Source organism: Bombus bifarius, unplaced genomic scaffold (genome assembly GCF_011952205.1).
Source record: "Bombus bifarius isolate JDL3187 unplaced genomic scaffold, Bbif_JDL3187 scf7180000008140, whole genome shotgun sequence".
In the NCBI taxonomy this organism is placed as follows: domain Eukaryota; kingdom Metazoa; phylum Arthropoda; class Insecta; order Hymenoptera; family Apidae; genus Bombus; species Bombus bifarius.
In genome coordinates this window covers 747,297-773,619 of record NW_022884468.1, presented here as the reverse complement: position 1 = coordinate 773,619, position 26,323 = coordinate 747,297, and the positions used below count along the sequence as shown (strand labels likewise).

Below are 26,323 nucleotides of genomic sequence, written 5' to 3'. Positions count from 1 at the left end.
ATTGGTACGTCGAGAAGAGCAAGCTACGCATTGAAAAATCGTGTCACGTGCGAAGATCGCGAGAGCGAATTCGAATTGCTCCAAAATAACGCGAGATGGAGCAGCGTCAGATGTGAAATCATCTGCGGATGTTTGAGAATGAATTAGACGTTTCACGGTGGTTACCTATTTGACTCGCGCATCCTTCAAAACGTTGCTTCAAAAGCAGCGGATTTCCACTCGAATACGATGCCCACGGCTGAGATATTCGCATTTCAGGAAACCGTGAAACCGTCGACTCTTCAGCCTGGTAATATTTGAAAAGATAGCTTTTACTTGACAAAACACGAGTACATATTTATCGTATATACCATGTGTTCTGCATGCGCGACATCCCGAGGCTGTTACGAATTTCCTGTTCAATGTTACACAGTGGGTGGCTCCTTTACCGGCTCAGCATTTTCCAGTTGGAAGACGCAAAGCGATTTCTAGTGTAGCTCCCGCCGGCGAAGGGCTCCTGTTGCAACCGTTGCGATTCTCTTCCATCCAAGCGATTGGCTCTGTTTAGTCAGAGATGTTCGGTTTAATGATGTATAATTCCGCATAGTTCGTACTCGCGCATTGACGCTTAATGCAACATATCTCGAATTGACTTTCTTCACGCGGGATGTCGAGTTAGAGAATTTCTTCCCAGAATATGTCTCACAATGTGATTTTAACAAGATTGGATTAGTAAGTTTCACTGCATTTTCTGCGAAATGATAGGATAGAGTTAAAGTGCATTTTTAACATCGAATGAGTCATTGAAATGTCGCATTAAACATAGTAACATAGTAACATAGAAGACATGGATAACATAGAGAAAGTAACTTTATTCCGTGTGAAATTCAAATGAATCATTCTCAGATAACTTCGTATTTGAGTTAATTAAATTATTCAAACAAAATAACAAATAATCTCAAAAAGATAATGTATATTACCCAAATAATTATTTTTTAAATATATCGTTTGGATAGTAATCTGCAGAATTTTTGTAATCGATGCTTTATATCTCCTTTCTTTATTCCATCGTAATGTACTAAATACATATATGTAATATACAGTATATATAGATAATAGAACATCGATAATACAACGATATAAGAGAGAGATTAAATTTTTCTAAATCCAGTTGTTGTAAGAAAGGAAGGAAATATTATCGAAGGGGATGTTAAATGTTCCAGGTCGTTCAATTGACCTTTCTCGATTTCGTTCTACTTTACTACATTCTCGATTCGTTTATCGTACACTAAACACACTCTAACCGTATATCATGTATTGTATGTGTGCATCGAATATCTTTTCTATCACAGTTCTTTTCTGTTCATGACGTTCTTATACAAATTGACGTTTTATCAATACTCGCATCTTAAAGGAATTGTTTAGAAACTGCGTGCATAAACTCTCACAGAATATCAAGTGCAAACCGTGCAATATTCGTTTTTCTTAAAAATGACAAGTACATGTCGAATTGCTTTTAAATATTTTCAAGCAACATTTATAACTCTATTTTTTTTTTTTTTTTTATCAAACACTCGTTAGCCCCTTGATTTAGATCGATATTGTAACATGCTAAACAGCCTTCGCTTGACCCTTTCATATTGAGAATTAAATAGAAACGAGTCGTATTATGGAAATTGACCAATTCATATGCAAGACATCCTTGTTATTATTTGAAGATGGAAATTTGCTTTCCTTTTGATATAGGTATAGTTTATTTCTCATTTTAATATTATGCTCTGATTGTACTGACTAATAAACTAATATCGTTGAGAATTCTGATTGTCAATTCGATAATTATTCTTCTTAATACATTAAACGAGATGAAATTACATAGATAGACTACATTATTCCTTTATTTTATCTTTTATTATCTTCCATATTTTTAAATTAATTTATTTTATAATAAATTTATCAAACTGACACTACGTTAACAGACCAACCCCAATATACATTCAACTATAAAATTGTTCGTGTCTTTCACAAATGCTGAAGCAATCTGCAAGACATTTTGCTTTCGTAGATTCATCTTAACATGTCAAATTTATACGGAGGATCGATGAGGGTCAAATGTTTGAATTATTGAATATATAAGATAATCGTAGGTTGGATAATAAATTTGTACAGGATTCTGAATGTATATGAAAAATGAATCAAAAATAGAAAATAAAATTTCTGTAGAAAGAGCTTATTAATCAAACATAATTTTAGTCAATGATAATTGATTACTATATTTAATATCTGGAGAATTTAATAGTATATTAAGATACGATAATTTTATTCGTTCGGTAGATAAAAATATAACAGCAAAGATAAAAAGGTTAGAGTATACTTTGCGAAATATCGTGCAGCTAAAATTGAAGCGGCTAGATACAGCCATGAATGTAATTTCATGAATTATTTACATGTATAGGTGTACCAACTTGAAGAGAAGCTTTCAAGTAACGGTTCACTTTTTTCTTCGGATCCGGGGTAATGCTTGCAAAACAGAAGCCACTTTAAGACAGCAGGGTGATAATCGAGAATGGTAAGTTGATGTTTTATACTGCATAGTAAAGCGAGGCTACCAGGGTACGAGGAATGAGGTACCGAGACCATGCTACGAGGAAGGAAATCTTTTTTTCCACCAACTTCCTTTATGTTCGAAAATAAGAACAGTTCTTTATAAGCATAGCTTCCTCGAAAAACGTAAATTTAAATCGTTGGATAAAGTAAATTGTCCAGAATCATAATGTAAAAAAAGAGGGGGTAGAAATGTATATAGAAATTCAAAACGTACGAATGTTCTGAAATGTAACGACTAATAGATTTTTGACACAAGAATAGATGGTATCGACGGCTTTTATACATTAATGCAACATGAAAAAGGAGATTAAAAATAAAAAAATGAATGTAGTCGCGAAGCAACTTTCGACAAAATAAAATGTTGACTTTAGAGCGTGAATTAAATTAAGAATAGTGCTTTTTCCAATTAATTTCTAACTAATACTTATTATATACTAATAACATTTTATGATATATTAACGCATGACATAAACAAATCGTATTGTTATTTATGGCGAAACCAAACATAACGCAGAATTGACGAGGAATAATCATCAAAGAGAAATTCATTCGAATAAATCTGATTTTTAAACGTAACTGAATCCTTTGTCTGTCCTCGTGACGATACGTACACCTTTATTTGAATTTGCTGTTTCCAACAATTGCGGTTTCATATTCGAGCTCATATTATTTCATAAACAACTTGATGCATGTGTTTTACTTGCAACACAAATATTCGACTGTTTTATCAAATGAAACATTTACTCAACAGTCAAATATATTAAATATTATTCGAATATTTTACTGCAATAAAAGTTAAATAAAATATATTTTAGTACAATTTTATTTTCGTGTGAAATTATGCGAGCTAGAATATTTTATTAAAATCAAATGATAGAAAATTTGTTTAATACTTACTATTAAATCAGATACGCCGACGCGTGTAATTTTTATTATCATATGTAATAATACATATGTCTAATATACATGTATAATAGTACTTATCGAAAATTTATTAAAATAAAAAGAAGAATCATTTTCATTCGCTTCGAAAGTGAGCAAAATATTCAGTAAAAAAATTTCATTATAAGAAGGGGAATTTTAATAAAATTTAATTAAATTCCTTACACTTTTAATTTTTCTTTTGATATTATTTTAAATTTCGGCCTGAGAGGTGTGGACAAATCATATATTTTATGGAAGTTAAGCTTAGATAGTTTCTTTATTCATCCAATTGGATGATCCAACGAAAATTGAACCGAAACCAAATAACTAATTCCTCTTACATTTTATTAAATACACAGCATACGATACATTTAATGAGATGTATATAGGAATAGCTATACACATATATACTGTCTTTTGTTATCAATTTATTAACATGCTTGATTATTGATTATGAAAAGTGATAAGATTTAATTGGCATTCCTATGCTAATTAAGCATATCGATGAGAATATACTTGCAGCGTGTGAATTGTAGTAATTTACAATATTTCTAGTCTATTGGAGTGAAATCTTTTTTCACATATTTCTAATTCGCATATTTCCATAGAAAATAAAAGATATCGACAAATCACCGAGCTACCAGAATTTGGTTCACAGTTACAAATTCAGTAGCAACGGTCGAATAGCATCAGCAAATCCACGAAACGCTTGAAAGTCAATGTTCAAATTGTAATTTGTATAACACTATCCGCCTATCGAGATCAGATCGGTGACAAAATTACCACTCTATTCCAGTTTAACGTGCAAACGCTTCGTATCGATGTGAAAACGTTATATGCAAACGATCCCCCTGCGTTGATTTGCATAACTGATTTAAAAAACAGCGAACAGTAAAGGAAAAGAAGAAAGAAGAAACAATACAAAACGATCGTATTCAGATGAGAGCACGCGTAAAATTGGATTTCTCGTACAACTCAATTTGACCCTTCCAGCAATTTCATCATATAAGCGGGAATCTTGAAAGAAATTTTTGTCAGACCTTCGTCGATTTCTTCCCCTTTTTTTTTCTTTTTTTCTTTTTCTTCCAAAAACCTGCAAGAGCTTGAAGAACACTCGAGGTCGTGCATCTATGAAAAATTTATCGCGCGTAAATTATGCAAAATTGCTGTACGTTAAAATTCTCGATACAGACCAACTTTACGATACGAACGTGACTTTTTCGCTGTTTGCGACGTGTAAATGCTTTGTCACTTTCGAATCTTCAGGATGTGACTATGAGAAATATTTCACCTATTTCGAAGGAATTTATATAATTTTAACGCGGTAGAAAAAAAATTGTTTAATTGTGAGTTTGAGAACTTTTGGTTCTCGTTACAAATTGATATGCTCTACGAATTCATCGGATGCATACATCGAGCGAGGATTGTTGACTGTATGTCTACATTCGTTATACTGCCAGTTTGTGTATACGCATGTGAAAACCAGGAAATCGCCCAAAAAAATCTTCGTTAATGACCTCTCGTCCCTTTGCACAGGTCTGTTGGAAAATATTTTACGAGGTAAAATTAGAGTTCAAATGTAGCTTTGGATTAGTTCTGCACGATGAAACTAAAATTCAAACGTGAAATGGCTTGTTTTTGCTTTACTTCGGTTTACTTTTCTACGCAAAATCCTTCGCCTTTGCTCTACGTATGTAGATACTCTGAATTTTTATTTTTTCCCTTTTCGGGCATTGGAATTGTTTTAATTTTCTTACGTAAAAGTCCCGGATTTTAAGGTCACAACAATTAAATTTGCAACTTATTGTACTGTACGAATGGGTACGTAATTAAAAAGATTGTTTAAATTCACTACGACGAAGCAGTATTGCACGACCTTTGAACTAATATTATATTAGTAGATAAATACTTAATAAATTTCAGAACATTGTCTATTGCTCGCTGCTATGTGGGACAGCGTTCTGTGAATATGTTGCGACAAGCATTTATCGCATTGCGTAATAATAACATTATAATAGTAACAACAAGTTGTCTCAGTAACTATGATACAATCTACAAAAGGGTGATTTTAATTGTAAGTGAAGAAACAAGTCAAAAATACAACACAAAAATTTGTACATATGACACTTGGTTTTTGAGAAAATCAAGTTTGGAATTTATTAAGTATATGCGAATTTGGTTGGGTATGAGTAGACACTCAGTAACAGAGAATAAATTATAAGTCATAGACTCTCCTTTTAGAATTTTAGAATTTTACGTCAACTAGGGTAATCGAATAATTTGTAATTTCTAGAGATAATATATTATTTTTTATAAAATTGTTATGATATTTATGCGGTGTAAATCACTGTGGATTAAAACGAATACCGCAGGCTAGAATTTTAATATTCAAAAAAGGAGGAAATGCGAACATAAGAAAAAATAGGAAAGGAAAATACAACGAAGCTACTGAAATCTCATGCAAATACATATAATGTTCACTTTACGTAAACTGACCGCCGGATAAAATTAATTTACGTTACAATGCCGTATCTTGGAAAGTGTTCAGATTCTCAAATAATTGCGGCTCATGGAGTGCTTAAAGAAGATGATTCTTTTCACTATCGCTACGTACTTAAGTATATAGCAGAATAACCTAATTAAAATTCAACAAAGGCTATATTAATATTATCAACACTCTCGTTTTCTTGAATGAATTTTAAATATGTTGTTAGTTCATTGAATTAAATGCACGTTCTTCCCATATACTTTTCGCATGGTTCCCCTAACTTTTTGCCTGTTTAATGTAGGCACTATAGTTCGGAAACAATATTTGGAAACGAAATGAAATGCATCTGAAAGATCGTAAAACTGATAATTAGTTTACGAAGTCTTGTACGTAACGTGTATTTGTCTCGCAGAATGTAAAGATTGATATGCTATCCTATAAGGATCCTTAAGATAGTTGTTAATAAATTCATAAAGAACGAAGTAAATGTTAATGATCTTGCATTTAATATATAATGAAAGCTTTATTTTATAAATCCATAAACGACGAAGAAAGTGTTAGAATCTTTATAAGTATTAATACAATATAGAGAATACCGAAAGCAGAATAAGAAATATATGTAAGAATCAATTATTCGTTAAGCTGATGTTTATTAAATTAATATTTCGTTTGATGAATAAATTTTCTACTAAGGCAAATTTAAAAAATCTAGAATTGTTGTTTGTACTTTTTATCTGTTCATCTGTGGTACAGTCATTTATCTTCTCCGATCATGTGAATCTATATGAAAACTATACAAATTCTATTCGAATTCTCTATATCTGCTATACTATTGTAAAATTTCGGTGCAGTGAATCGTATCGAAATTGATAGAAGTACGTCGTCTGTGTGTACGAATTTCAAACATTCTTCATTGAAGTATCTCGCTGGATGAATGACATTGTAGTACATCATTGAACATTCCCTGTCGGTTGGTCAAATGTGTACGCTGTCGTAAAGTAGGTTGCGGCTGCATACGTATAAACATCTCCAGCGCAAAATTAAATTCCGAATAACTAGAAAGCTAAGCTTCATTTGTGTGTATCAACTCTTCACATTGTCTTTACATCTATAATTGACCTTACAAGCGATTTCTACATAATATTTATAAATATCCTGTATATCGTGCGTCCATATACCGATCGATACTAATACAAATATTCTTTTGTATACCTTTTCACTGTTGCGTGTTTACATACGTATTCTCGATCCAAGAAATAAGAATAAAAATGCTAAATATTTATTTCTGTCTTTAAGCAAATAATATACTAGAGTTTTTAAAGCTGCCAAGTTTCATCCGTGTTATAGACTTTGCACGGTCCACTATTCTTAACAAAAGGGCAACTAGCACGGATAGGCTACACCTTTCGGTCAATTATGCACGTTCAACACTCGAAAGCGCGTGTATATCTTGAAATCATGCTTGCATTATCTACATAACTCCCTTCAATACAGCTATCAATGCACAAGCACTACGATGTCAGTTTACAATGCAATCGAGCTAAATACGATTCCAAGCCAACCGAACACTACACCTACTGTATGCATAAAGAATCACGAAAATTTGGAAAATAACGTCCTTTGTTATCTTAACGAGGAATACTATGTAATCGTGTTTCGATTTGAGATGTACGATCTTCTCACGCGAGTTATTTGTTTCGATCGTAAGATCGTATTATTGACGCGAACGAAAACAATAATCAAACACGTTTACGATAAAAATATGTATTAATGAGAAATTGTATATCAAAAGGTATTAGCTTTCCCATTTCTCATAAATAAAAGTATTTAATTAATGAGCAAATTTTTCCTCTTCCTTGACATATATTTTTTTAATTTAATAAATTCTTGAGAGGGTTAATCGTGACGGAAATCTTTCTCTTCTTCACGTTCCCGACCACAACATCCATGCCTCTCAAATAATGAATGCATGCATGCAGAATACAAAGCTGCTATAGTATAGTTTCACCCATGACCCGATTTTCGACAATTCTGTATCGATTTATTTGACCCTACTGCAACAAGACTGCAATTTCGACAGTTAGAAGAATTTAATACTTGCTCCTGCGAAAATCTATAACGAACATATAACTAAAATTCTAATAAAAGTCCTTTTATCTATATTAATTTGCAAAATCTAATATTTGTCTGATATAGACATCACGTAGACGTTAAAGTCATCAAAATTTTAGTTGATTATAGTTTAAGGAAGTATACGTGGTGTGAAGTTGAAACAGCGTCTCTAATATTCCGAAACAACTCAAACCGATAGTTTGAATAATACAAATCACGGGCGAATCGATTGTTTCCCACGGAACGTAATTATTATTTAACTAACAGGTTTCGATGTGTCTCAACGTGTTAATCATTCGTTAATCATGCAAGTACACTGAAACTTCTATCGTTAGCTACTTGATAATGAAAATTTAAAGTCACGTTAAGCCAGGATTATAGCTAACGAACAAGCACAAACAAACGTTGTTAGGATTTCTACTTAACGTTCTCATCAATCACTTTGATAATAAACGAGATACCACTTCGGTAATATCAAGATAGCAAGGATACGAGACTTGTTGAAGTTCGGGGGCGACAGTGTCACTTTTTCTAGTTCTACAAAATCGAAGCTTCTAACGATACTGAGGGTATTCGATTTGGAGTTCAGAATTGTTTACGTGCATTATCATCCGTCACTTAATTAATCAATCATTCAGTTGTATATTATCTACTTCGTATTAACATATCAGGACAAGCTAATAAATTTTGATATTGCTATTCGCTCACGTCGTTCAATTTTGAAGGCATGGAATGTTTTCTATTAAAGTTCAAATTTATCCACAAGTTTGTTGAAATTAAAGATTTTATCACGATATTACCTATCCTCGGATCCTTCCAATTATTGATCATTATCCTACGAAATCTTGAGTTTCGCGTTTATCGATACAACGCAGGAAGCATTATGGACATTACATATAATAGCGCGTCTAGTAACTTGCAGCGGAATGTCCACAACATAATTTGTATTGTCGCCTATTCAGCAATCGAAACTATATTTTCTCGATCCCAAGGGAAGAGCAAAAATTCTTAGATTAATTCAAACCGTTCGAAAATGCTGACTACGTGGCATAAAATTGTGATATACGTTTTCTCATTTGCGATTACAGTCACAGGTGTCGGGTGGTTACGCATGGTCTAACCCAAATAACGCATTAGCGGAAATTACGCAAGCGGTATTGCAATCAACAAGCGTTTACTTTAACAGCCACTGGCTGGTAGAGGAACGGTTTAATGAGCTGCTTCAAATTACTAGAAAAATAGGGCACGATCACTCCTATCCGACAATTAATAAAAATCACATTTCGCTCTTGGCAATTACTGGCAATTGCTACAGGGCTGATAGTTTGATGTTATTAGGGGTCATAATAAATTTTTAAAACGCACATTAACCTCGACTAATTTTTTGGTAAATTCGGATCGTTTAGGAGTGGAGTAGATTAATACCGGTTAGAAGCAATGAAGTAGAGTATAATTAGACTGCGAAAATTTTTAAATTGATGAATTTATGAATCGATAGTAATTATAAGTGAAGAATAATGTGAAAGATATGAAATATATAAAAAGTAATATCACTTATAGTCGTGTTCCTTTTATCTAATTTCAAAAATTCATGTAATTTAAATATTTTTACCGAACAAACGCTGCAATATGAAAATTACAAATTTTTCACTTACGGAAGTCCTCATATTCTACGCAGGTTATATGGAATCATCTGCTAGACATTGTAACGCGCTTACCTTCTCCACGGGGAGGAAAACGAAAAGCAGAAAGAAAACAAGATAACAGATTTTATACATCTTTTATTTTTTTGAAAACGAAACGAGCTAAAGTATGTAAAAATATTATAACCAGGATATTTCTTAAGAATATCAATATTTTACAACGTCAAGAGTACTACAAGATCAATTTTTATCCGCCAAAACAATATTACACGCAACGCGATTTACTATTTGATCACGTACGTAAGTTCTTGTTGGCAACGATACAAGAAACCAGAAGGTAAACACAAGCGAAGACAATAAATTCTCTTATCCACATTTTCTACTAGGAAACTATACCAATTATTCGCTACATTTATCTATGAAACTCAAAGTTATCGTTCCCAACATAATATGCCGCGAATGGCAACTACAAAATCGTTGTTACAATCGCTTTGAACTAATTGAATTTTTTGTGGCCGCCTCAGGAACATAGAAAGGACAAAATTTAACGAAGATGGTTGACGAGAACGATCGTTAAAGGGTACTATCGCTACAAGCAAAGCATTCTTAGTGGTAACGTTTTAATCTCCGCGAGACGATGCTGGCCGAGTTAAAAACCGAGATTTAAATCCGTTGCGCCTCGTTGTCACCAGTAAACTCTTCGTGAATCATTATAATTAGTTGTTCTGAATCATGAGAAGCTATTGTTTATGTTTTCGGTTTGCTTGCAGGCGCCTGTCAAGTTTCAACGCAAATTATCGAGCGTAATCTCGCTCGAGCCTTCGCGTACCGCAAAACATGGCTGTTGTTGGTTCATTTTCACGAGTGTGTCACGAAGTTCGTTCCGGACGCATACTCTTTGTAACGATTTCTACTATTCCACTGTTAGCAGAAAAGTCCGCGGCAAAGTTCAAGGAACACTTTTGGTTTGGAGCTATACTTCAAATACGAAGAGTGAACTGTAATTGTTAAAGGATCAAAAGTTTTCTTATGGTCGACAAAGTTTTTGTTTATCAAGCACCATGGTCCTCGAGCGGCTTAAAGTACGTTTCAGGAATGATACGGGTAAATGGTAAAAGGACAAATTTTTTATTGCTTTTGGAGAAAAAAAAACAGGAGAACGATATCGGTCTTTGTAAAGAAATAGCCCTTTGTACCTTTTTAAACCAATTTCTAATAGATCTGAAAGGTATCGTTCGATTCTACTTTTCAGACGTAATAAAATTGAAAGATATCCCGATGATAAAGGCATAGAAAGACGAAGAATTCTATTCCTTCATAGATACCCAACAAGTACAAAATGCCAAAAGGAAAAATCTGGTACCACTAAAAGAACAGCGATCGATTAATACTCGCATGATTATCGACTAGCGTGTTCTCTGGCTTCTGTGTGATTTCGACAAGCGCACGAGACGGGGAAAAACCTGGCAATCCATTGTTTTTTCGAAGAGATAACATACCGTGGTGACAGCTGAGGCTGCTAGTGCGCATGGTTTCGCGAACAACTAGGTACGAGAGGTTGGTGTCGTTATCTGCGTTTCGAGGTTGTGAGCAACCGGCTTAGCAACATATAGAAATACCAGACGATTCGGTGCTGCGGTACGACCTCGGCACTGAGTACATTTCTCTGGCAGTTCCTTGGTATTTCACGCGTATCTCAGATAACTATAGCAATGTCACTTCCCAACGTTGCATGTAAATGTGGCTTCGTTGCAGCATATCCAATTACGTCGACGATTACTGTTCTCTTAACTACTACACGAGTAACGAAATCAAAACTTTTTCTCGTTCTTCTAGTGAGAGTATGAAGTTAAATAAAAATTTATTCTTAATAAAAATTGAAGTTCTTTCAGTATCTACGCTTGTAGACCTTGTGCTTATGACATATAACGCGCACTTAATTTGGAAAATTGATCTGTAGTCCTAAATTAAAAATAAACCAACTCTCGAATTATGATACATCAGTTTCTATTAAGAAGCAGCAAGTCACTTCAAACTTATAAATCCTAACTAATATTAGAAGTTCTCTCAGTCGTAAATAAAAGGGTTGAAAAGCAGCCAGGAGAAGGAGCAGACAAATTCTTAACCTGAGAAATAAGGAGAAGTCACGTTCAGATCGTAAACCCCATTCACGCTAGGTATCTTAATAGAGAGTACATCGCGTATGAGAAAGTATGTACGGTTTCGAGGGAAAGAATATAATCAAGTTATGAAATTATTGAAACGTGAGCAATTAAACGTCATAGTAAAAAACAAGTTACGATCGTATTAAGTACGTGCTACGTATCAAATTACGAATTCCGCTAAGGACATTAGAAATTATTATTTCTATAACTACGATAAGAATAACACATGGTACATTCAAAGTTCCTATAAACGCATAAAAATCCGCGGTTTAACCATGATCGATAATATTAAAGATAATGTTTAGAATAGCGAAGTAAACGGATCCAATACTATTTGATGTAACGTTATCGCAATATGACAAATATTGTTCTACTTGGGGAGCCTAGTTGACTCAATATAAAAGCTTTTTCTATCACTCATGTCGATTTTCGTGTTATCCGTATCATGGAAGGAAGAACTGGGTAACGGATCGGACTATGTGCCAATACTCCGCTTCGTAGCATACAACGGCGGCTTTTACCCGACATACGATGGCCATGTGCAATTTGCAGTACAAGTTATATTTCTGTGTATCCTCTTCCGTTTTCTGTTCAATGAGAAACGAGTACATCAGGCTACAAAGTAAGATAAGATATAAAAAAACTTCATTTCCCCTCACAATAATTATCTTTATTATCAATGATAGAAATTGTTTAGGTCTCTGTATGGTAACTAAAGATTACTTTCTGAGAAACGCTGGAAGTGAATGATTGCAAATTGAGCGAAATATTTTACTGTGAAACATTGTTTGCAATTTTATTTTTTGCAAGTCGTATTTGTGCGTTGTCGCAGATCTGCAAGCGTATTTGTATGGTTTCTTTGTTCCACTTGTTTTCTACTATCACGGAATTATTTATTAGACTTATTGACTGTTTATAAAATTATAAATTTTGCGATAACATTGCTATATTTATATACATATACATTCGTATATTTTGTACTAAGTAGGCGTGGTGGAGTATGTCATACTACATCGTCGTCGGATTAATTAGATATATGATTGTTGGATATTAAATATTCAATACTCAATTATTATAATTAATATTTAATTGCGCCAATCGGGGAAATTGCAATAGTTGTGATTGATTTCGAATAAAAACCCTCTTTATACTAACAAATAACGATCATATTAAAACTGTAACTCTACTTGTATTAGTGCATTCGTTATTTATTGATAATAACGCCTTCGAATTATGTTCTACAGGAATATATTTCTCGTTAATATGTTCATATGTATTATACATTTTAGGAGCGCCGTGCGATTTAGAAATTCGATATTAACGCCCGAACAGTATATTGAATAAGTACGTATCTTGAATATCGAAGTGGCTTTCATGTTGAAAGTACAGAATTTGCGTATCTAATGTCGATAGTATGGCAGAAATAATCTTACAAATACGATGTAGACGTGAAAGGTTAATCAGAAGATTCGATTTACCATTTAAATGACGTTCATTTGCTATCTCTGCATGCTATATTTACCAATATGCTAATCTATTGCACAATTACGAGTGTCAAATGCTACTAATTTCGAGATAGATCGCATACGAAACAAGAATTTTAACTGACGACCTTTGCGCTGAAATATTTCGTAATAAAAGGAAACAGTATTTAATGGAGGGTGAATGTAACATAAAGGTAATTCATATTTACGAAATAATTGTTAAAGCGTTCCTTTCAATTTAACTGTTGGCAGCGTTATACACATATTAATCTAATGTGATTATATTAAAATTCAATTAAGCACGTGTATTTTCAAGTTTTCTTTAAAATTTATTTATATTTAAAATTTATTTTTAGATTGGGAAAATTACATTTTATCGTGATATACTCGCTCGATAGCAAATAATTACATAAAAAGTTCTTCAGTAGAACGCATAACATCAAAAGTCACTCACAGTAGTCGAGTTATGCGATTCATGCTGTATGCGGTTCAATTCGCGACAATCCGAATGGCAATTTAGTCCCGATATCACGTCCGTTTCGCACGCTGTATCTCTTTTTTTTTTTCTTTTTTTCCAACACTTTCATGATGCTCGACGTAGGGTGGAACGTGCACCTGGCGCTCGGAACCTCGGACTTCGCGAATTTTGCTATATATAAAAAAATATATAGCCGGAAAGAGTACAGACGAAGTATAATCAGAATTTCATTTGTTTACGAAAAAAGCTATATTTAATTAATACTAAATCCGAAATCGAAAAATTAATAATTGTTACGACTGAATTATTTGATTTTGAATGACGCATCAATAATAAATATATAATAGTAGGACATACACTTCGTAGGATTTTCATTAATCTTAAATCTTTGAAAATACGCAGTATGCACCGTCGAATTACGTGTGATTTACATCTTCGCTTTCGCAATTATATTTGCATTTTGTTAATTTAAGCAATCGATATAAAAAGATACTGAAACAGTAATATGTATTTCTACCTCTTCATTCTCTAATTTTCAATATTTTAATCAAGTAATTAATAACTGTTTGTGGTTGCGACCTGCGTGAAATTCCAATCTACAATTTCAGCTTACGGTTATATGTAAATACAATTAGCATATGAAGTAATATACGAAATCAGTTTAATTCAATATTCAACCGAATGGTAAAATGTTACATGCAATCGGGATAAACCACTCAGTGCCACGGAGGGGATTTACATTTTAATCTAATTCTCACAGACATGCCGGCGATAATCGCATTAGCCGTATTATAACCAATTTCATAGATCAACTTTCTCTTCGAATTAGCGCAACGTGAGCGGAAAATTGATAATGATCGGTGTCACATGTTTCATTAGATGATGTTATTTACAGCTTTATCGTGGCATGTAGACTTTTTACGACTCCTGTAATATTTGGATACACAAAAATAAAAATCTTGTATAAATATTAATAACGAAACTCTGACTAGGATATTTACGAAAATTATTTCTCTCTCCTTCTTTAACATTGAAGGAAAATCAGATTATACAAACTGCTCTAACTAAAATTAAAATTAATAATTTATTAAATACGTGAATGTACACGGGATAGTACCGGATAATTAAAATGATATATGCATGTTAACACATTATGGAATTCCTTTTTCATTTATCAGTTAGTTAGTTTTATCATTGAGTAGACAATTTTGTAGCAGAAAATATTTTTGAAATCTATTTGTTTTCTTTTCTTTTATAACGCGTCTGTTGGTAAACGTGTATTACTGGATATTATACTCGATGATTTACTTCCTGTGCAGTATTCAAATTATTTGTTCTGGTGCCGATACAACAATAGCTTCTGCACATGGCGGAACATAACTTTTCCTAACGACTACCAGTTCGGTATGATAAAATGCTCGTAAACAATACCTTTTCTTTACTCGTGTTTCACACGCAATCTCTCTCCATAAGATTTCCAAGCATTTGCGTGTTTGCTTTGTTATCTTCCCCAATCTCTCCCTCTCTTTCTCTCTCTCACACGCGATACGAATACAAGTGAACACATCTATAATTGTCGAATATTTTGTTACAAAAAAATAGGAAAATATTGTGAAGCGGATTGAAAATTTTGAAATAAGATATATATGGTAAGATTGGTAAAATTTTGCCACGAATTTTTCATTCTTTATGATGATGTATTTTTCATCTGTTTAGGTTCCATTGTTCGATATATGTCAATAAAACGAAGTCTTGAAATGTGCAATATATCTTGAGATATGCCAATAAAAGAGAATCCGGTTAAAGCTATATATAAGAGAACTATATCTGTATATATATATATATATATATATATATATATAGACTGAAATAAACTATAATGTAAAACGCAAAGAGAAGAAAAGTTTAAAGCGATATATTTTCGATTCAGAAGAACCTAAAGACAATGTATTTTCATGAAATTAACATTTTATTAAATAGTATATTTTATATACTTGTTTATCACGTAGTATAGTTTCATGAATTCTTTGCTTCTAAAAATGTTCATTTATTTCGGAATAAATTCTTTTAAGCAGCCTATTCGAGTCTCCGTATGTTCAGCTGTTTACAAGTAAAGTAGATCTGTGTGAAATCTTACTAAATAAAGGAAACGATAGTAGGAACGAACAGTAAATGGTACTGAAATTGAATGATACATACTTTATGATAAAGAGAAGAATTCTAGACTTACTGCACGACGATAAAACTGAATAAATAGTGAGAGGGACAGATATATTTATGTACGTTGAATACATATGATGAATACATAAAGAAATCTATAATGAAACATATCTCAAGACTGCACGAAGCCAGTCCTAAATTTCTCATTTAAAAAAAATTGTAAAAGTTGAATTAATTGAAATATTCCATTAACTTTATAATATATGTATGTTTAAAATGCATACTATATTTTCATGCAGAATTATGTTATATTAGCGTTGTGATTAATTTAACAATGATATTTCAAGATTCCACACTCGCGCTACGACAAAACAGAATGTCGAAGGTCTTACTGTACACTACTGTAGATACAGATAACAGCTAACAATGCTCAGCTGCATCAAATATCATACGACCAGACTACTATTCAGTTCTAGCATACAGATTTTGCATAGCTCGGAATCGGATATTTTATGTACATCTATCAGGATCATGCAGTCACATAACAAATATACCGTATACGCTACATTAGAAAGCCGATTTCGATTTAATAAGACAATTTCTTCTCAAAGTCTTACCAACGCGTTACTAGAAGGTAATCGCCCCTTTTTTATTGACTGACTTCCGATAACACAATTGAATTATTCTCTTGTATTCTCGAACAAATTTCTTGAACAACTTTCTTGAAAGAAATAACCACTTGCGTCTCCGTTAGGATAATAATTCGGCAAATAGAACCACTATCAATTTCCATAACATTTTTATCATAGTAAATCCTTCTACTTCAAGCGACTAGTAACTTAACATTTACTTATCGCTTAAGGAATTAAGTTTTGGTACTTTGCTTCTTGTGGCTTTCTCGTTAACGTCCTTCCTAAAATGCGCGAGAAGTCATCTAATTAGAATAACCATTCAAACTTGCAAGCGTGTCTCCGTTCTCATGGAGTTTATCTTCTAAGAAAATTTCCAACAAATTGTCGACGTTTCCCCTAGGATAAGCCGGTTCAAGTTCCGAATTTGGTTTACTGTTTCAGACTAACGACTGCATTATCGTTGGTTTATAAATCATAAGCGACAGATATGAGTTATCGGCAAGGGAAGATGCTTTCCTCGCTTAAGACGATAGAATCGGACAATTGTATTCCAATTAATTCATTTCGGTTAGGGCAAGACGAATTTCATCTAATAATTTGTTAGGAGCTGCTTTCTCAAAAATTAATGAAGATATCGATTTCATCTTTTCTCTCGCTCAATTACATGGTACATAGGAGCTCGTGTCGATCTTTCAGCGCGTAACCCATCTGTTTTTACACGACTTTCGGTATTAATTTGTAATTCGAATTGCTCAAAAATTCGAATGGCTCTTATCAAACTGAACAACATTCATTTAACCCATTTTTTTTTGTTGTCCATGGTTACAGAATTAAAAGTCGCAAACAAAAATGGTTGCGCATTAAGAGATTACCGTGCCTGTATCATTTAATCACAGGAAAAATGAAGTCGATATCCTCATTAGTTTCTGAGAAAACAGCTTGTAACATTTTATTTGGGCCACCCTGTATATTTTTATCTTCCTCCATTCTTAAGAAGAACTCGAAGAAGATTCTCAAGCAAAGGGAATATTTCAGCTGATCCTTAAGGGAAGTACGTCTTTCATGAACAGCCTCCTATGTATTGACATTCAATTGAGCGTGAAGATAATTTGGAGATAACGATTTAAGTAGGTTAATTACGTACGGGTCTGTAAAGCGAGATATTTTAGATCTAATCAGGTCCATTGAATTATGTTGGCTGGCTCTCAATGTTTCGAGTCTCTCGTCCTGTCCGGCTAATATAACCCATTCCGAGAATGTTTGGTCCTTTGGGGTGCAATAACTAACGCTCGTGTTTGGTTTAACAATGTTCTAATGAAAGTTGGCGTTTCAGATCTTAGATAGCACAATTTCGCAACGTGCGCCAAGAGAATTTACCAGTGTTGGCATGTTTGACGGATTTAACTTTTCCCGTAACCGATATTTTCACCGCAATATTTCAATCATCCAAGATCTATGGCATCGTAGATTTATGGACGGTGGTCACGAAAGGGTTCAAGCTTGGTTTACAATCTTGTTACCATTTCTGGAGAGGATACTGTCAACGTTCTCAGGTACGTTTAATCGAGGAGTTATCCAGCAAACAAGTGAACCTACAAAAACACGTGATAACGTTGCTTAGCTCGTACTAAGATATAATAATATAGTACCTTGGTTGGTTCATAAGAAAAATTATAGCTTTACCGGAGGGTTAATTATTTTTTTAACGAAGGATAGATAAAAAAAGATAAAGTAAGAGATATCTCCTAATAATTCTGTATTTTTTCCTTCAAATTATATTAGATTGTCGTTACAACTACTCGGAATTTAAGAAGAAAACAGAATTGAATATGATAATAATTTTTCACCGTAAATGAAACAGCTTCTAACACAGTAATCGAATAAAGTGTCCTACTCGCGTGACAAAATATTTCTACATAAGTGAATCACCAGTTTGTATTTTCTTTAAATATTGAAATACAAAGTTTCATTACTTTACTTTTCAACGTACGTATTAATTTCTCAGAAAGAAGCATCCATTTATAAAATTAAATTTCTTCAGACAAATCGTTCGTGCCATTCTTGCAATTCTAAGAAAGTCAATACTATCATATAGTAGGTCGTTGAATTCGTCTAAATGATACGGTATGTATATACGATCAAATTTTCGTAGTATTTCTAGTGAACCTCCGCAACTTGCATATAATTGGTCAATTCACTGAAAGTCGTTCGTTACACTTATCTTACAAGTACGAAGTTAGTACCAAGTTTTATAGTCAGAATTCAAACAGTTTTAAAGAATAGCGTATTTACAGCAACAGGTTAAGCTTGCAACTACAAATAGAAAGCAATAACACGTTTATTACTCCGTTTCCTGTCAACTCCATTATTTCTCATTGCCATTAATTTATTCTGGAAGTGTAATAAGTACGCAGCAAAGTGCGCTACTGCTATTGCCTTTAATGTTATGACTGCCAATTATGCAAGATATTGAATGAAAATACAGAATACCTTGCGTACACATCGCTAGAATAATTCTAAATTGTATTCGAGATAAGATTGTAGTTTCATTATCTTCGCATTAGTCGCTATTGTTTCAAACGATAGAACGACTTGAAATACTCGTATTCATGAAAAGTATTGTATACTAATAGAATGTGCATCTATATTTCATTATATCAGATTCATGTTCGAATACGAAAGACTATTCTTTCAGAATAGCAGCTTAATCGCAGCTATTTTACTCATTGTTAGCATTTTCAAGCAATACGCTTTTTATACTTCCATACTCCACGTTCATCGCGTCTCAATAGTCGATGGTATCATAAAGTTGGTCTTTCAAAAGAATGCTGACTTATGAAGCTTATTATGAGGAGGAAGTAAAAGTGCCCTTCAATATAAAAAAGACGAAGCGTGTATTCACTAACGAATAAAAATACTTGCAGCAGTGGCACATGCTTGCATCCTCCATTTATCACGATCGGCTATTTTGTTTATAGCTCGAGTATCGAAATTTACGAGTTGGACAAACTGACTTCGATTATCGATAATAGCCAGAGTTGATGATGCACGATAATGAAATAGAATAAAGAAGACTATAACGCTGTTGTTTTTCTTTTGTTCCTTAAATGTACCTAGAATATTCGAATATTTAATTTACTTTCTATATTTATTTATTTTTATATTACTTACTATATTTATATTTATATTACTTATATTTCCGTAGAGAGGAACTGTTTTTTTTATACAATGTAATGGACAAATCAAATCTTCTTTTTCAGGATATTATTAAAAAGAATATTCAGGATACTTTTCGCATTTGCATCATATTTATGAATATATCTTACTTTCAAATAGTCATGCATTAAGTATAAGGGCAGGCTAGCCGAGTAACTGTATTTGTAAAATTATCGTTTAATAGTCGCAAATTGTCAGTGTTCTCTCAAATACGCCAACCGTGAAACCGAAATTAATAAAATTCCAGCTCGCGTTAGGTGTCCATGAATGGCCAGTGAAATATCGTGGAATTTTTACCGAGCTGCTCGTCAGATTTATTACGGGAATGCAGCCATTACTGGCAACCGGTTCGGTTATACCGTAACAGGCCTCGACGTGTACAAATGCGTATTTACCAATTTCAGAATCCAGTTCATTCGCTTCCTCTTGCACTCTGTGATTTACACCGCTCTTCACGGTTACCTCGTTCCGTCAGGGACTTGGTCGTGCGTTTTGTTTTAACACATCACATTGCATCACTTTTTCCGTGAGAGCAATTTAATTAGGGAGCTGAGGGACGAAAATAAAGAGAGAAACGAAAAGAATGCGCAAGGAGAAATTAATCGAATCTCAAGAATAAAGACAGATTATCGATATCGACAAGCGCGATTGGATCTCTCCACAGATAGAATTTTGGTGGCTGTTGAAATACCAATAATCGCTAACTGGTGGATCTATTAAGTTGATCGGCATTCTCGGAGCCGATCTTCCTTCTAACGTGGAAAGTCGTCCGCTTCGAGAAACTAATAACGAGCAAGGTTATATCCGGTTCAGGGATGGAGCGTCAAATGGACCGAACCGTTTAACGAACAATGGAAAATCCATTTGAAATTAATCTTCTGTAACCTGAGCGCGAAGACGGTCGACTTGTGACAAAAATTGTCGGTATTCGGCGGAAATTGCAGCCTATAAAAGTCGCGCGGAAAGGTAAATTCCCGCCGATCCTTCGGGGAATCAGTCATAAGGAACGCACTTACTCTTACTCGCGTTGCCATTTGCATTTTCATATCGTTGGTTCTAATGAATGCAACGAAGGCTACGATTCAGTAGCATTTTCTTTGTCACTGATGTTGTAGAGATGTTTAGAACGGCAAAGAAAATTAGTATTTCAAATGGATATGGAAATGAACGCGGGGAGAAGATCATTTATTAATACAACTTGCTTCGTAAAAAGTTATTTTCGTTACGTTTATAAATAAGGGCAACTTCTCAATCTGTAAATTTTAACAATATCCAACGTTCACTTAAAAATTATTAAAAACATTTTGATGGCAAGATACTTGTACATTGTATCCGTAAACATTTTACATAAACTCTTTAGATAAGATTTTTTAGGCTTTACCTTTATTTTTAGACAGAGAAAACGCTTTAGATAAATTAAATTTTTTCATTAATATTCAAATTCGATTGATGGATTGATTCAAAACCTTATCAATAATATATTATACTATACATTATTTTACACGAAGAATTCACTGAATAATTTTGTTGTAGTTAACATTAAAACAAGACTTCGTATCTTTCGAATCTTTTATTAAATAAATCAATCGAGCGCCCGGATATCAATATTTCATATTCTGGAGAAATATGAATAGCTTAGCCATAAATATAGACTTTAGCATTTATAACCTACGTGTACGATATATTTTAGCTGGTCATTCTTTAAGCCAATACGATCGATTTATAAGTAATCGATTTGATCGTACTAACTGCTTTGCATATGTAATCCCAAAGTATACGATAAAAGTAGAAAATCGGATTAAATTTACATGGCCTAAGGATCAAATAATGTTTTAAGTTCAGATTTAACTCAAGCTTTTAAGTGATTCGAGGTCAGTATTACATACATACGTAGATGCTTCATGTGACCATTCCTAATCGATAATGAACCATTCAGAGAATAATAATAACCTTAATTCTAATGAAAACCGATTTTCACTTAAAGCATATTTTTTCAGCGCAAACTTTTAAAGCTACTTGGAACACTGAATCTATGACATGAAATACAGGGCATTAGATTTTAAACATCCTTATTTTTTAAAGATTTAAAGAAAATTCGAAAATCTCTCAGTCGAACGTAATTATGAATTTCCACACTTTCGCAAGTTTTAATGTATTTCACGTTATAAAACAATTATTTCCTGAGATTAATTTTGTAAAAAAAATTCTTCGAGTACGTTAATCAAAATCCTTCGGAATTGAATAGATCGAAATTCGAAAATCTTTTCCCATGTTATAGAAGATTCTGTAAGAAGATATATTCTTTTTCTGTGCAATTGAAGCTTCTATTCAATTGAGTCATAAATAAGTTCCAATGCAACTAGAACGTAATTGAATCGATAGGCGAAAGAAGAACGCGTGTACTAAAATTTGATCAAAAGAAAATCGTGTTCAAAGGATAAAAAAGAGCATCATTTAAATGTTTATCAAATTTCTACGAATGAAAGAACATTAATTTTTAATTACTTATGTAAAATATGTATAATACATGCTCATACAAGAGGTATCAAGGAAAATAAAGCACAGCGTTTTACGCACATAACCACCTTTCCTCGTCACCTGCATTTTAATAATCATTTGCATAAAATTACGTCGCGTTTCTTCGTAGTTACGGAATTAAAAAATTCGATATTCACAATGTGACTGTTGAAAAATTTTTCACAAAAGCCTGCCTAGCAACTTGGTAGATGAAATGTCGAGATTTTCAATTTAAGTTACCTTTAATTTAAGTTTTCAAAGCCATTGAATCAGGACTTAATATTACCATAACTTGGAAGTAGAAAACTTCATTTTTAGAAATAAAGGTGAATTTCTTAATTAAAAGTTCTTTCTCTTTTATTTTCAGTCATTAGATATAAAGAAGAAATAAATGAGGATTAGATTAAGGCAGTATATAACCTTCGGAGTAGGGACGCTCGGCGCTGATGGCTGGCCTGACCTACATTAGGAATTTAGGCATTTGTATCGAGTATAAAGTGCATGATGCATAAAACAAGATAATAGGAAAAATCAAATGTAAAAAGCAAATCGGATATATTCATTCTATAAAATCATAAATGCAAATTATAAATTTGAAGAAATTAATAATATTTACTGTTTTATTCGATGCTTTTGACACAGACAGCTGTGAAATTTTCCACAGGATGTGTACTGCTAATGCCCTTTTTGCAATTATTACATGTAATATCATACTCCCTCTTTTTAATTTCGGTTTTCAACGTCTCATCGACTTCTAGGTCATTAACACAATTTAACGTGTTCTTACTTTGTGTCAGTTAAACTTTCTACTTATTATATTATCTTTTTGAACGAAGATATAACATCGGTCTCTGAGGTTTTTGTGCTGCCGTTTTCTCTATTTTTCTGTCTCTTTTCGGTTTCTGGAAGCGATGATCGCTTCTCTCATAGAATTCATTATTCATTAGAAAAGAGTTTGATCGTTGTCGTTCTCAAGTGTCGAGTCTTGAATGACCTAATCATCGCTATCGCGACAGTTAAGTAAATTAGTTCACTAGCTGCTGGAAAGCTATATAAAGGCGAAATGTACCTAGGTATAATTACCTACTACTTTTTTATGGTTCTGTTTGGTTGTGTTCATTGATTAAAATTAAATTTCTATAGCACCGTAAGTGAGAGTACTTACATAAAATAACACCTGAAAGGAGAATAAAAGGACGAAGAAGTTTTTTTATCTCTGTCAGAAAATGAGCAAATCCATGAAGCAATACCATTCTATAATTCAAAATCGTAGCTGGTAGAATTACGATTCCATCGGGAAACGGATGTTTAGTTATGTAATTCTTCCGTACTCACCAATAATTTCATCTTTCTGCCATTTTAGTTGGCAATCTCATGTTTAGAGGAGCGTGTAGGAATGCAGTAGATTATTTATTCGGGAAATATAGGGCCGTAATCCAGTATACTGGTACCTATGTCTCTGAAGGAATAAACCAACGAATTGTATGTTTCAGTAATGTACAAACGTCGGTGTCTTCCTCTTTGTTTATTAAAGATCCCTGTTGCACTCGCCTGAATCTTTCAGTACGACTGTGAATTCGGTGTAAAGCAGATACATTCTTTTTCTGCTTATCTTATCTGTATTTATCTTGATCACCGTTCGTGCTTCCAAATAAGCGCTAAAAAGTATTTCCCCTCTAATTTTTGAGTTGAAATTAAACAGATGAAGCAATACTTTTCATAGGATAAAAGTGTATATTTGTATGCAAATGTGTATCTTGAAAGCATAAAGTGTATGTTTTATAATCTCCACATGTTGTTGACAACACAAATTGCTTGTTATTTGTTCAACAATTTTTATGTATGGCCCAGATGTACGTAATCTTGTTTCAATTGGCAGTAACTAAACTGTTCGATAGCGTTGGAAACGAATTTGGCAAGAGAAAATATTTTTCAGCGAAGCGATCGACGGGTTTAAAGGTGCAACGTCGAGGGAACGTGACAGGTGAACAGAAAGTGGGTAATTAAAGTCACCCTATTTTCGAGCCACCGCCGAGTACAATGTCTCAAATGAACTTGTTTTAGCGACACACCGATCGTATAAAAGCGACAATAAAAGGTTCGCGAGAAATCTATGTTTACGTAACCCCGTACGTTCAGAAAGTCTTCTGCAAAAATAACATACTTACTCGAGATGTCAAGGTTTTCCTTTAAGATATTTCTGACGTATTCAAACTTTAATTACACCATCGAGATGCACGTTTGGGTCATCTATTTTATCAAATGGTAAACTCAACTGAGAATTTTAGTAAAAATTAGATACTGTGCGAAATAGTCAGAAGATACGAAAGATTAATAGTGAATGTCGTATGAAAAGTATATTAAAGATAAAAAAATCGAATGTTTCCATAACAAAAAGATATCATGTAACGATCAAGAACATCCTATAGAAGGTCAGTTATTAATTTAACTGCGCATTTGATTATTACAAATTATTAAAATTGATCAAACACCAGCTAATCGGTGCAGTTACTAGAATGCGACGATTAAAAAGTGAAAACAATATGGACCGAATGATTTTTGAATATTAGTTTTAACTAAATGAATTTGCGACAATCTAGAGTATTTTACAATCTCATGGATCTAAAATACTTGAAATAAAATCTTTCCTTTCTAAATACATCTACGTATATAACGCACAAACAATAGCTTCAACGTAGCTTGACCCAGCCGCGTGATGTCTGAAAGTCGACAAAACTTATTTAGTCGAGAGTAACCTCAGCTTCATCCGTGAAATGCTGCAGGAAGAATAGCAATATTTCAGAAGTAGATTCGTTTGCAAGGATACCTCAAAGGATACACTCGAGAACGTATTTTGTTTCGAGCTGATATCCCCACTGGTTCCCGAGATACCCTGGCTTCAGAGCTTAACGTTCGGAATGCAGGAGATGCTGCTGAATGGTTGACAAAATATTCGGCAACGTCGTGACCTATATTTTTGCCTCGAAAATACGCACGTCAGTTACGCGTGGTAATAATTAAAAAAACGCTTGTATACAGCGTTCGTCGTCGTGTAGCGTGCTGTCCGGAAGTTTAGGTCAAGTCGATAAATACGCTGGAATGAAAGATCCGATGATAACAACGAGAAGAGAGAGTAAAGTGCCGAAAATTACTTTTCGCTTTAGACGGCAATACGTACGTATCTCGGCAACGGGATGTCGCATCAACACGAAACAAAGAACATTTTGAAGCAGACAATTCTCCGCTTCGCCTTGTTATTCGCTGTTTTCGCGACAATGTGCTGCTCCCATTTCGTTCATGAATGAAATATTGTTTTACCCGAATCTTTGTTATTTTTTTCTAATGCGTTTTTGATATAAATGTGTTTCTAGTTAATCAATAGTTGCGAGGAGGAGAAAACAGCAGCGTTTGAAATATTCCGTAGGAATTTTGGGAAGAGAAGGTTTCGAAATTCGAAATTTGTTTAATTAATAAAGCCGCCTATCTACATGCACGGTGTTTATTATTACGGTACTTTTGAACTACTTTGAATAATTGGATACGACAGGTTATCAATAAATTACAGTACTAGAATCGACGAAGAATTTCTAACGAACTATTTTACATAAAACAAAATGAATGTCGGAACATGAAATTGTATCGTGAATAATGTCAGGCTACTCAGAATATGCATTCTAGATGAAGATTACAATATTGCAACTCGGACTGAGATCAATAGAACTTTCTTAATGAATGTGACAATAACGTCGCATAACACGAAACTACGGGATTAATTCTACTTGATTGAAAAGCACAGGGAAATCAACAACGAAGATAGTAAAATAAAAACGGTGCACAATTTGACAGTAATTAAAGTAAGCCCATTCTTAAGCTAAATGAAGCAATTTCTAGCTGTGTTATACTTGTGTTACTAACACATAT

At 33.4% G+C, this 26,323-nt stretch overlaps 1 protein-coding gene across 3 annotated transcripts in view; it reads left to right on the top strand.

Moving 5' to 3' along the window:
- The window catches only part of LOC117208557 (tyramine receptor 1-like), a 99,886-nt gene that overhangs the window by 47,726 nt on the left and 25,837 nt on the right, over positions 1-26,323 (top strand). Inside the window, exon 2 of one of the 3 annotated variants that reach the window (XM_033449774.1) lies at positions 2,432-2,545. The exons of the other annotated variants lie outside the window; for them this stretch is intronic. The gene's annotated coding sequence lies outside the window, so the exon portion shown is untranslated. The remainder of the gene's footprint in view (positions 1-2,431; positions 2,546-26,323) is intronic. 3 annotated transcript variants of the gene reach the window in all.